General features: G+C 34.8%; 1 protein-coding gene across 5 annotated transcripts in view; it reads left to right on the forward strand.

The window, feature by feature from the left end:
• Nucleotides 1–14,390, forward strand: part of ULK4 (unc-51 like kinase 4) — a 497,440-nt gene that overhangs the window by 97,233 nt on the left and 385,817 nt on the right. The gene's annotated exons all lie outside the window — the stretch shown is intronic.

The following is a 14,390-nucleotide window of genomic DNA, read 5'->3' on the forward strand; positions in this document are numbered from 1 at the left end:
ATTCCCCTTTGTCCACATCCTCACTAGCATGTTATTTTTTTATCTTTTTGATGAAAGTCGTTTTAACTGGGATGGGATGGTATCTCATTGTGGTTTCAATTTGCATTTCCCTGATAATAGTGATGAACATTTTTTCACATACCTATTGGTATATGAAATATACCATACCATTTGTATGTCTTCTTTTGAGAAATGTCTGTTCAGATTATTTGCCCATTTTTAATCAGATTATTTTTTTTCCTTTTGAGTTGTTTGAGTTCCTTTTGTATTCTGGTTATTAATCCTTTAGCCAAGATATGAAATCAATTTAAGTGCCCATCAACAGGTAAATGGATAAAGAAAATATACTTTTATTCAAAATAGTACTGGAAGTCTTAGCCAGAGCAGTCAGGCAAGAGAAGGAAATCAAGGCTATCCAAATGGGGAAAGAAGAGGTCAAATTATCTCTTTGCTGATGATATGATCTTATATCCAGAAAACCCAAAAGATTCTGCCAAGAGACTGCTAGAACTGATAAATAAATTCAGCAAAGTCTCAGGTTACAAAATCAGTGTACACAAATCAGTAGCATTCTTATATGCCAACAACAGTCAAGCAGAGAATCAAATCAAAGACTCAATACCTTTCACAATAGCAACAAAGAAAATAAAATACCCAGGAATATATTTAACCCAGAAAGTAAAAGACCTCTACAGAGAGAACTACGAAACACTGAGTAAGGAAATAGAGGATGTAAACAAATGGAAAACCACATCATGCTCGTGGATTGGCAGAATCAACATTGTTAAAATGTCTATAATACCCAAAGTGATCTACAGATTCAATGCAATCCCTATTTAACTACCAACATCATTTTTCGCAGATCTAGAAAAAATAATTCTATGCTACATATGGAAGCAGAAAAGGCCCCCCATATAGCCAAAAAAACTTTAAGCAAAAAGTATAAATTGGGAGGCATCACTTTATCAGACTTTAAGCTATACTGGGAATAGAATTACTTTTATACTGTTACTATAATGCTATAGTAACCAAGCCAGCATGATACTGGTACAGGAAGAAAGACATAGACCAATGGATCACAACAGAGAACCTAGACATAAAACCATCTTCATATTACTATCTGATCTTTGACAAAACAGACAAAAACATACACTGGGGAAAAGAGTCCCTGTTCCATAAATAATGCTGGGAAAATTGGAATGGTCACATGTAGAAGACTGAAACAGGATTCACACCTCTCACCACTCACAAAAATTAATTCACGATGGATAACAGACTTAAACCTAAGGCATGAAACTATAAGAATTCTAGAAGAAAATGTTGGAAAAATTCTTATAGATATTGGCCTAGGCAAAGAATTTATGAAGATCTCAAAGGCAGTCACAGCAACAACACAAATAAATAAATGGGACCTCATCAAATGAAAAAGCTTCTGCACAGCCAATGAAACAATCAATAAAGTGAACAGAAAACCTACAGAATGGGAGAAAATATTTGCACACTATAGTATTAATATATATGGAATATGATGGAATATTTTTTAGCCATGAAAAAGAATGATATCCTATTTGTAGCAACATGGATGGGCCTGGAGGACATTATGTTAAGGGAAATAAGCTAGGCACTGACAAATATTGCATATTCTCACTCATGTGGGAGCTAAAAAATTTGATCTCATAGAGGTGGAATTGTGGTTAAGAGGCTGAGAAAGGTATGGGGGAGGGGGAAATAAAGAGGAGTTGGTTAGTGGGTGCCAAAATGCAGTTAAGTAGAAGAAATTTGTTCTAGTGTTTGATAGCATAATAGAGTGACTATGGTTATCAGTAATTTATCATGTATTTCAAAATAGCTGAAAGAGAAGATTTGGAGTATTCTCAGCACAAAGAAATTATAAATGTTTGAGGTGATGCATGTATATCCAATTACCCTGACTTGATGATTAACACATTGTATGCATTTATTAAAATGTCACAAGTACCCCATAAATATATACAGTTATATCAACAAAAAATTCTAAAAGCTTTTCATCTTTAATTTTTAAAACTTGTTATTAGAATAAAAGATGAATAATTCTAATCCCTGAGGTTGTATCTTTTATCTAAAATCTCTTTCCTGCCTCTGCATCAGTTTTTCATTGGGCATAGAATATGAAGAATAATCTTTTGTATCCATGTGTATTATTATTACATAATTTTTTTTTTTTGTTTGTTTGTTTTTGAGACAAAGTCTGGCTCTGTTGCCCGGGCTAGAGTGCCCAGCCTAGCTCACAGCAACCTCAAACTCCTGGGCTCAAGCAATCCTTCTGCCTCAGCCTCCCAAGTAGCTGGGACTACAGGCCTGCGCCACCATGCCCGGCTAATTTTTTCTATATATTTTTAGTTGTCTGGCTAATTTCTTTCTATTTTTTAGTAGAGATAGGGTTTCACTCTTGCTCAGGCTGGTCTCTAGAACTCCTGACCTCGATTGATCCTCCCACAGTGCTAGAATTACAGGCGTGAGCCACCGCACCAGGCCCATAGTTATTGTTAATAACTATAAAATAGTCATAGAGTTTTCTATTTTAGTAGCATAGTTGCCTTTTATTGCCTTGGTATGTGTGGCAAGTCTTGCATGTTTTTCACAAAGGAGGGAATGTCTAGAGCTCTATAACTTATGAAAATTTTATATTGTGTATTTGAAAAGCAGTTAAACATGTGCTTTGGCAGCATATACACTGACATTGTCCCTACAAAACAGATAAATTAGGTGGTGATTATTATCTGTAAAAAAGGATTTCTTTTTTTACAAAAACAATTCAATTATAGAAGTTCTTAAAATAGCATTTGTCTAATGCATTCAAGACATAGTTTAAGGTAAAATAATTTTTAAGCCTTCAACAATTTAAAAACTTTTTTCTGTGTAGAGAACCATTTTTCCAGAAGTTACTGAGATATCTGAATGTAGGTTCTTGTGAAATATACCTCATGTACAGAAAAGTATAACATATAACTTTGACTCAAGCTGCACAAAAGCAAATCATGTAACCAAAATGTTTGTACCCCCATAATATTCAGGGGAAAAAACCAACCAAACAAAATAAAACCAACCCCCCCCAAATGGCCATGTAACCTAGAGAATTCTGTCTCCCTCTTGGACTGCGTCTTGTCCTTTCTTTCAGGGTATAACCACTATTCTTTGGTGATAAACATTCCCATTTTTCTTTATAGTGTTTCCATCTTTGAATGTATTGCTAAACATTAAATCCATTGGTTCTTAATGCTGAGCTCTTTGTAAACAGAATGGCACCATACTTCTTTGAGATTTAATTCTTTTGCTTAAAGCTAGGTTGAAGTTGATATGGCTGATTATGTAAACTATAGCTCATTTGTACCGCTGTGTCTTGTTGGAATATGCCGCTATCTGTGTGTATGTGTGTGTGTGTGTGTGTGTGTATATATATATATATATATATATATATATACACACACACACCCACACCCCCATGTGTATATATCAACTTATACTCCCACCAGCAGTTATGGGAGTACCCATTAATCTACATCTTCTTGAACATTTGGCATAGTCAGACTTCAAATCTTTGTTAATCTGATGGTCATTAAGTGATTTCTTATGATAGTTTTAATGTGCTTATTTCTCTGGTTACTAATAAGGATGACCATCTTTTTCTATTTGGTTTTTTTGGTTTACTCTTTTGAAAAGTGCTTGTCAAGTCTTAAACCTGTTTGTTCTATTGCTTTGTAGGAATTCTACCCTCCACAACCTATTGTTAATAAAATGTTTAAACATTAGAAAAGGAAAGAAAACTGTAATGATCACCTTTGTTCTCGTCACATAGATTCAATAAGTTGTCAACATTTTGCCCTATTTGTTTTCCGGTAGTGTATGTGTATATCCATATGCATGTGCATTTATTCATTTGTTTATTTTCTGAACTGTTTGTAAAAATTACAGATGTCATAGCAGTCCACCTATAGGAATTTTATATGTGTTCTTGATATTAATCTTTTGTTGATATGTGTTGCAGATACTTCCTAATATGTGGTTGGGCCTTTCGTTTTATTTATGGTTTCTGTTGATAGGCAGAAGTTCTTAATTTTAATGTAGTTAAATTTATCAATCTGTCACTTTATGATGTATGCTTTTTGTGTCTAAAGAAATGTTTCCTGCCTCCAACATCATTAAGATAGTCTTTTTTTTTTTTTTGAGACAGAGTCTCACTCTGTTGCCCCGGCTAGAGTGAGTGCCGTGGCATCAGCCTCTAGCTCACAGCAACCTCAAACTCCTGGACTCAAGCGATCCTTCTGCCTCAGCCTCCCGAGTAGCTGGGACTACAGGCATGTGCCACCATACTCGGCTAATTTTTTCTATATATATTTTTAGCTGTCCATATAATTTCTTTCTATTTTTAGTAGAGATGGGGTCTCGCTCATGCTCAGGCTGGTCTTGAACTCCTGAGCTCAAAGAATCCGCCCGCCTCGGCCTCCCAGAGGGGTAGGATTACAGGTGTGAGCCACCGCGCCCGGCCTAAGATAGTCTCTTGCATTTTCTTCTAAAAGTTTTATTTTTCCTTTTCCCATTTAGAGCTTTTTGTAATTGTTTTTTGTATGTAGTGCTATGTATAGGTCTGAGTTTATTTTTAAAAGTGAATGTTGATAAGTGGTTACCTGTATCATTGAGTGATAGTCTGTCTTGTCCCCTCTGCTCTGCATTGTCACCTCTGTCCCATTGGTGTGCACCTGTCTTCCTGGACTCTGGTTCTGTTGGCCTCTTCCTGTGACTCTGTGCCATGCTATCTAAATCAGTAGTCTTCCTTTTTAACATATGTTTTTAATATATGGGAAGTTTTACCCTACCAGTATAATCTTTTTTCAAGAGTTTCTTAGCTATTTTTGCTCTTTTTCACTTGTGTATAATTTCTCCAATCAACTTTTTGAGTTCACCTGTTGGGATGTTGATTGAGAATACATCTATAAATAAATTTGAGGAGAATTAATTGACATTAGCATAACATGGAAGGCCTTCTCAATGAAAATATTAACAGTAGGAAAATGATATATTTGATTTAAAAAAAATCCTAGGGTAAGATGACAACTGATTAAAGTTCAGCTAATGTGTTTATTAAGTTAACACTCTCCAGTAGAGGTCCAATTCTTTACAGTTAAAATTTATGAAACATGTCTTCATATATTATATACTGGCTGGGTGTGGGAAAGGCATTATGCTGTCTTCATTTATTGGGAAAGAGAAATGGTTTTTTTTTTTTTAAAAATTTCTAGTTTTATGCTCTAGCTTTCATTGTTGTTTTGTAACTTCATTTGCTTTGTTTGTTTCTTGTGCCATTGCTAAGTCATTTAAGGCTGTGAACTTCCCTCTTAATCTCTTAGCTATAGCCCATTAGTTTTGACATGCAGTGTTTCCATTATTATTATTTTATACGTAGTCCCTATTTCTAATTTTAAATTTTTTCTTCAGTTAGAGTTGTTTATGAGATGACTTAAACCTTTTCAGGTGGGTGGATTTTATTGCTTTTTTCTTGCCTTTGTTGAATTAATGAAGTTACATTGCCTTATCATCAAGAACGTGGTCTGTTCTATTTATCTCTCTCTTTTTAAAACATTGTGGTGGTAGATACAACATAAAATTGACCATTTTAACCATTAAATGTATAGTTCTGTGTATTAGCACGTTTACGTTGTTGGGCTATTTCTCTTGTTTTTACATCTATTGAGATGTTCTTTTGCTTAACTTATTCCCCCGTCCTTTTTTCTCACATTCAAAACTTGGGTAAGGTACCTTGTCGAACATGGGCTGTTGATTCAGGTTGTTACCCCTTTTCCTTCTCCTTCCAATCTCTGCATTGGGAAGAAAGCAATATGGAAATTTTACTTCTTCATTTTATTGATACGTAGACCTCTTCTTAGAAGGCAATTTTAGTTTTAAATTGTTTTTTTGTTATTCATAGAAAACTAGCCTTGTCATGGGATGTTTATAAACATTATGTGAATGAAGGGTTTTCTAGCCAGGTAAGTTGTGTCAATGGAAAAGAACCCAAATTCTTTAACATAATTTAAAGAGGTTTTTTTCTAAGCTGAATATGTGCTACCATGGCTGCGAAAGCCATGCCCAAGAAGCCTTGAGCTAGTGGTCTCACCGTGGCTGGGTTACAGTTTGGTTTTACACATTTTAGGAAGACAGGAATTACATGTAAAGTCCTAAATCAATATGTGGAAGGCATACATTGCTTTGGCCCAAACAGGCAGGGCATTTGAAGTGGGGAATTACAGATTATAGGTGAGTTTAAAGATTCTTTGATTTGTAATTGGTTAAAGATACAAAGCTTTGTCTAAAGGCTTGGAATGTTTTAAGTTAAGGAAGTCTGCTAATCGTAGACAAGCCACTGGTTATATACGGAGACTCAAATGATTGGTTAAGTAAATTGATGACCTGCAGTTGTGGTTTAATCTTTGTCTTACATAGTCTTAGACTTGTTAATGATTTTGTATTAATATTTTATTGTTACAAAGAGTAACTCCAAAAGGGACAGGGCATAACTATACTTTGTATGTCTGACCTCCCTTCTCCTCATGGCTGGCAGCTCAGCTTTAAGGTTTTTTTGGGAGGGACAGGTCCCCTTGGCCAAGAGAGGGTCTGTTCAGTTGTCTGGGGGGCTTAAGATTTTCTTTTAGTCCACAGTTGGAAGACATTGAGTCACACAAGGTTTGGACAGTTTTGTTTGTTCGTAGTACTTTTCAGAGCTTTAAATTATGAATCTATTCAAGGGGATATTGTATGCAACATTTTCAAAGTTATTCGGCTGCAGACTGTACCTTATCCTGTGTTGTATTGTGAGTTGCACTTTCGGAGAGGAAGCTATAATCTTAGACCAAGACTGTAATGAGTGTGTTAAAATAATTTTCAGTAGGTTTTGTCTTTTTTGAGTTGCCTAAGAAATTATGATCTTCTTTTCCAAACAGGCCAACCTGTTTTATGAACATGATTTCTTTAATTTTGCAATGGTGAGAGAGATGTTAGTGTGATGTTTTTGTCCTTGTTATAGATGTAAATGCTGAGCTGGAAAGAGTGGGAAGTATTTAGAGTGAGAGACTTTTGCTGGAACCCACGTAAGGGAAGGTCTGGTATAGTTGTTGACAAAAGATTGTGGCAGCATAGAAGAAAAGGTATCCATGATGTCACTGAGTCATGGTTTCAGAGGTGATGCTGGCATTTCAGAGACTTGGAGTTGATACTTAGAAGATGTGAATTTTAGTCCTAGATGTGCCACTCTTTAAAGGCTTGATATTGACCAAACCCTGGGGGCTCCACTTGGTGGTGTTTCCTATTTAAAAAAAAAAAAAACTAAAACCTCTGCTTGGTGATCTTCCATGTGCTTCTGGCTGGAGCCCTCTTTCAGTTGGACCCCCCACCCATGCCCTGACTGATGACTTTCCTTTCTGCTGCTTTGCCCTTCATATTTGTGCACAATAGTGAAGAACAATGATCCTTGGAATCATTGCTGTGTTGATCTCAGGAATATTTGGCATTGAATTTAAATAACATATGTTCCATATGTGTATGCAATAGGGAGCCTGAGAAAGTTTTTTTTTTTTTTCTTGAGATGTTTATTCTCTCGATGTAGGGAGCAGCCTACTCTACAGTGCACCTAGAAAAACTGTAAATAGCTCCTAGAATTTCCACGTGTATAGAGGAGAAGATTAATTTGTATATTTGTATCTAATCAACCACATCTTTTTTTTAGCTTGCATAATAGTCTGTATAATTATGGGTGCTGAACTAACACCTGGCATATGTTGTATTTAAAAATGTGAGATTCAAAAAATAAACTGGTTTATTATTCATTTCTGAGCAATAGCTTATTAGATAATTTTTATGTAACAAAATTCTTTTAAAAGGAAATTTAATTTTCATTTTTTAATTAGATCTCTTTGTTCTTTCTGAGAAAACCAGTGGCAAATCATCTGTATGTTTAATTTGAAGAGTTAGAGATTGAATTAAAAAGAAGTACTAGAAATGTTAGCCATTAATGTATTATCTTTGAAATGTTTTACTGGTCACCTAAAACAAAGAAATGAATTAAGATTCTTGGCTTTTGATAAGAGCTAAAATGTACAGTTTTATTTTCTGTTTTTTAAATTGCAATCTAAGTTTAATCTTCTTAATGAAGAAATACATGTGCCATTAACATCAGGTTTTTTGTGGATACTCATAGTTCCACTTGCCTTTTATGTAGTGAAGGTGGGCAATGTGTGTGGAATAGGAACAATGCAGTTTTCTTTCTTTTGAATATCACTATGAATCTAATAATTCAAAAGTTCATAGCTTTTTGAATGCTGTTATGAATAGGATGGCTTACCTGGTGTGGAGTTACCCAATGTGTCTTGAAGTGAACGGTTGAGAATGGTATGAGGGAAGCAATCCTCAGCAAGCACTGAGTGGGGAAGAACAGCTTCCAAAGAATTGGTAGCATAAGAAGCACATAGAGTGTGGCATTTTCATTGCAAGGGTGGGGTTTGTGCTGCCTCTCTTCCTATGGCAGTTACACTCACAGAGGAGGCCCCAGAGTTTGCCTTGGCATGTAAGAACAGATCAAGTATCAGTAGTAATACCTTTCAAGGATTTATATTGGTTGGATTTCTGTGTAAATTTTCATATTCCTTTGACTGTTTTTTACCCATTACACACTTTGTATGCTTAACAAAATCTATAGCTTTTCCATTTCTTTTTCGTTTAATACCTGCCCTTCTGGTTTCTTAACTTATCTTTTTATTATTATTTTTAGCTTAACAGTATTATGGTTAGAGAGAATGATGTATGTGTGATTCCAATCCTTCGGAATTTGTTGAAGTTTGCTTTATGACTTTCAGTATGTGTATACTTAGGGAAAAAAACTAAATTCTGTCATTGTTGGGTGATGTGTGTTTTTTTTTTTTTTCCCTCCATTAGGTCAGGCTTGTGTTAATCTTCCAGATAGAGAGATCTTCTATACTGATTGGTTTTTTTCTGTTTGTTTTACCAGATACTGAGATACGTGTTTAAATTGCCCTCTTTGGTAGGATTGCAATTTTGTCATATTTTGCTTTTGTGTACTTTGAGTGTTAGTTATTAGATATATAAGAATTCAGATTTTTTCTTTGGTTTATTATAATTTTTATTGTGACCTTAAAAAAATCTCCAATAATGTTTTTTATCCAAACTCTAGTTTATCTGATATTAATATAGCTAACCAGCCTCCTTTGGGTGAGGTATGACTTGTGTATCTTTCTCCCTTTTTCAGTCAGTCTTTTTGTAACTTTGTTTTAGATGTCTCTTCATATTGTTTATTTTTAAAAAATTATGCTTTATAATCAATTTCTCTTAACTATAGTATTTAGTCCATTTATGTTTATTGTAATTGTTGGGATGATTCACTTTATAGCTGCCATCTTACTTTGTGCTATTTGTTTCATCTGCTTTATATTTATTTTTTCTTCCTGCCTTTTTTTTTAATTCCTTTTATTTTGTGATTATTCTACTGCTCTTGTTTTTGAAACATAATTTTCCTGTCAATACAATTGTAGGTTGACAATACTTTCTATTAGCAATTAGATATACTATGTCACTGTCTTCTGGCTGCAGCTGTTGCTGCTGGGAAGTCAGCTGTGAGAGCAACTGTGGCTTCTGTGGAAGAACTAACTACTCTGCAAATCACGCGAGGGCCTGCTTGTACTTCTAGCTTATTGTGGGCCTGCTTTCCTGCAGTCTGCACCCCACCTCCAAATACACCGTCACCACTCAACTCAGATTGTCAGATAGTCAGGGAGATGGGGGAGTTATTTCTTGTTCACGTGTATTATACTTAGTTGGGATCTTTACTTTACTTACTACTTACATGGGCCCTCAGCCTTGCCTCTCATTTTCTTGTTCACCTTGTTGGACAAATGATCTCAGAGCAAACACCAGCTTAAGTGTTCTAGGCTCCTCTCAGGGTTCTTGTTTACACAGTTGCTGTCTTAAGAATTTGGTGCCAGTTTACAGATGCTTTTAAGAAGATTTGTTTGTTCATTTTCTTATTTTATATCTAGTATTTTTAGTTGCTTTCAGAGGGCTAGAGTTGTCTAGGTATCTTGGCCAGTATCTTGCAAGAATTGAGAAATCCTGTATCCTTGCTTCAATGAGTTACTAAAGCAGTAAACTGTGTAAATAAATCCCAGTTTCCTTGAAGCCTTTAGAGGAAAGATCAATGTACCAATGTGAAAATAATTAATGTCAATATTTTAGATGTTGATTTTGGTGCTCTTTATTGGAAAAGTAGGCATGTAGACTAAAATTACATTGGTAGCAAAACTTTCTTTTCAAGACTGCCTACAATACATTAGATTTATTTACCACCATTTAAACATAGTACAGCTCTTCATTAATAAGCCTACCTATTTTTCTAATAATCATAGCTTTTATTATCATAGTATGATGAAATAGGTCTTTGATTTAAATAATAGACATTAGTTTAATCCAGTTATCCCCTCCAAAGTGTTAATTAAGCAGAAAATACCACTGATCTTTATGACTTGGATGGTGTCCCACGGGGAATCCCAAGGTCTAGGGTCACTTATTTCAGGTGGTCGCAAGTTGAATTGGCCTGACAATCTCACTGAGTTTATAGAGCGCTGGGATGACACATGGCCCCTTTCCAACCTACGTGCTAAAATAATTGTGATTTTCTAGTACTAGGAATTGGTTCTCTTAGGAATTGACTGACAATTGTGATGTAAAGCACATGTGAAGATATGTGAGCGGGCCTCTGTAAATAGCACATTTCTCCCTTACAGTCAGGGGAGAGGCTTCAGAACTTCATGAGAAATAAGACAAAGAACAGGGCATATGGGGCGAAGTATCATATTTGTATATAATGAGAACTAGGGTGCAGGACATAGCTTATATCTGTGAGCAAATAGGTTTCCATATATTGGACCTCCACACTGAGGAAACTTAGCATTCCCCAGATAGAGCAGCACTCTCCAAATGGGGTACCTATCCAAGTAAGACTTATAACTGGGGAATATGAGAATCCAACTCTGTGGATGGGCCTGTCCCCAAGGGAAAAGGAAGAAGAGCTGAGCATTTAGGGATGTCCAGTTTATTGTTTTGAAATTTGGCAAATAGATGACACATTTTATTTCCCCCTGAGCAAAATGAATGAAGGAACAGGGAGGCTGGAAGTGTTATGTTAATTTATTCTGGCCACATGGAAGGAAACACAGGAATGGGAATATGGGAAGGAAGAGTTCTTTCAGATATTCATTCTGAGAAATGAAATGTGTTGAAGTTTGAGAAATTGAAGTGTGTTTAAAATTTCTGTCAATCTTATAGTTCATGGTATATGCTATTAATAGGAAGTAAAGCTAACATTTATTGAGAATTTACTACTTTTCATGATCAAGATTGTGTTCATATATGCTGTCTTATTTAATTCTCGAACTGCCTTGGGTTTTATATCTCAATTTCATAGATAATGAAGCTGAAGCACAGAGATGAAAATGCCCAAGGAGATATAGCTAGTATAGTGCAAAACCGTGGCTTGAAATTAGATATAGCTCAATATTTTTTCATTTTAAAAATCTTTTTACATCAAAAATACATAAATTTGGATTGAGAAAGTAATACACACATGCTATAACAATCCAAACAATGCAAAAATGTCTAAAGTAGAATTAGTGGAGTCCCTCTCCTCACAACCCATACCTATTATAATCATCATTAACAGAGTGTTGTATATCTTTTTGTGCCCTTCCTTCACTTATATATTTACATATGTATATATGTATACTGTTAAGCAAATGTAGGATATTATACATATAATTCTTTAGTGTATTTTTTAGTATTTTAAATTAAGGTATAATTTATGTAATATAAAATACTCAGATATATAATGTATGTGTATTGTAAATAGTTTTTCTGGGTCTGAGACACTAAGGCTTAATGGTGTCATTATGAGCAGAAATTTAAAATTTTGATGTTTAGTAACTTTTTTATGCTTATTGTGTTTTTGTCTTGGCTAAGAAAGCTTGGCCTACCCCAGGGTAGTCAAGATACTCTATGATCTTTTCTAGAAGCTTTATGGTTCTAACTTTTACATTTAAGTTTGTGATTCATCTCAAATTAATTTGTGAGTATGGAGTTTGCTGAGATGTTTTTTATGGCCCAGAACACGGTCTACCTTGGTAAGGTTTCATGTGATTTTAAAAAGAATGTGTATTCTACTTTTGTTGAGTGGAGTGTTCTGTAAATGTCAAAGTTGGTTGATAGTTACCCACATCTTCTCTGTCTTTACTGACTTTTTATCTCCTTTATTGACTTATAATTATCCATATATTTTTAATAGTGTATGCCTCTAATTTATCACAGTTGACCTACAAATAATGATATACAAATTCATATATAATATATATGAACTCTGTGTAATGTTAAAGCTGTATACTAGAACCTTATCATTATTATTTTTTATAGACAGGGTCTCGCTCTGTCACCCAGGCTGTAGTGCAGTGGCCTGATATAACTCACTGCAACCTTGAGTGCCTGGGCTAAAGCAATCTAACTGCCTCAGCCTCCTGAATAGCTGGGACTATAGGCATGTGCTACCACCCCCAGCTAATTTTTTTTGATATTTTGTAAGCCAAGGTCTGGCTATGTTGCTAGGCTGGTCTGGAACCAGCTTCAAGAGATCCCTCCCCCTTCCACCTCCCAGAGTGCTGGGATTTAGGTGTGAGCCACCCTACCCGGCTCAGAACCTTATTTATATAATGTATACAATGATATACAAGCTCATAAGAACTATTAATATATGTAAGAACATTACACTAGAATAATATAGTACTTCTAGCCATTCTACTTTTGTCATACATTTTACATCTACATGGGTTGTAAACCTCGTAATACATTGTTGTTATTTTTGCTTTAAGCAGCTATGTTTTAAAGAGGTTCAAACAGTAAGGAAAACAGTCTACTATATTTATTTACATATTAACCATTTTTATTCTTTTTTGTATTTCTAGTTTTCCCGTCAACATGATTCTCCTTCTGCCTGAAGGATTTCCTTTAATATTTTTGTAGTGCAGTTCTGCTTGTCATGAATTTGCTCAGCTTTCGCACGTCAGAAGAGTTCATTTTACCTTTGTTTTTGAAAGATATTATTGTTGGGATTTGTAGGTTGACTGTTACCTTTTTTTTCTTTTGGTACATTCAAGATACTGCTCTACTATCTTCTGATTTGTATTGTTTCTGTTCCTCTCTATGGAATATATCTTTTTACTTTAACTGCTTTTAAGGTTTTTTCTTTATTACTGTTTTTTAGCAGTCTGATTGTGATGTACCTTGGTGTGATATATGTCTTTGTTTCTTCTACTTGGGGCTCATTGAAGTTTCTTAGGAATAGAATTATTAGTTTTCACAAATCTTCAAAATTTTCAGCCAGTATTTCAAGTATTTTTTCTGCCTTCCCCCGTTAGGATTCCAGCTACACGTATATTAGATTTTTTGAAGCTGTCTCACAGTTCACTGATGCTGTTCCTTTTTTTTTCTTATTTTCTTTCTGTGTTTATTTTGGATAGTTTTTTACTGCTAATTGCTGTGTCTTCAAGTTTAATCATTTAGTCTACAGTGTCAAATCTGTTCATCGTATCCACTGTATTTTTCCTATAAGACATTGCATTATTTGTCTCTAGATTTTTGATTTGGGTCACTTTTATATCTTCTGTTTCTTTCCTTATGCTTATGCTTGCCTCTTGAGTATATAGGCTGTATTTATAATAGGCATTTAATATCTTTTTACTGATTCTATCATTTCTATTAGGTTTTTTCTTATGAGTGATATTTTCCTGCTTTGCCTCCTTGGTAATATTTAATTAGATGTCAGACACAGTGAATTTTATATTGTTGCGTGCTGATTTTTTTTTTTTATTCTAGTACTTTTGGGCTTTTTCTTGGACTCATTTATGTTACCTGAAAACAGCTGGCTTCTTTTGAAGCTAACTTTTAAGTACTGTTAGGACCATCCAGAATAGCTTTTAGTCTAGGGTTAATTTGGTCACACCACTGAGAACAGTGTCTTCTTCCTTAGGACTCTCCCTGATGTCCTGCATGTAGGTGATTTTCCCACTCTGGCTGAGTGGTACACAAATTATTCCTAGGCCTGAGTGATCTGAGGATTATTCTGCCTGTTCCTTATGATTTTAAAATCATTTTCCAATTTTTGTGTTATATTTATATTGTTTGTTTTCCAGACTATTTCAGCCTTTTTAGTAAAACATGTATAGAATTATGTTATGCTAGCTTGCTAGACAATAATGAAATGATTATTTTTAGTAGGTTTATAATAATCCGAAAGAGTTGCCACATCT

This window comes from Lemur catta, chromosome 18, assembly GCF_020740605.2.
Source record: "Lemur catta isolate mLemCat1 chromosome 18, mLemCat1.pri, whole genome shotgun sequence".
NCBI lineage: Eukaryota > Metazoa > Chordata > Mammalia > Primates > Lemuridae > Lemur > Lemur catta.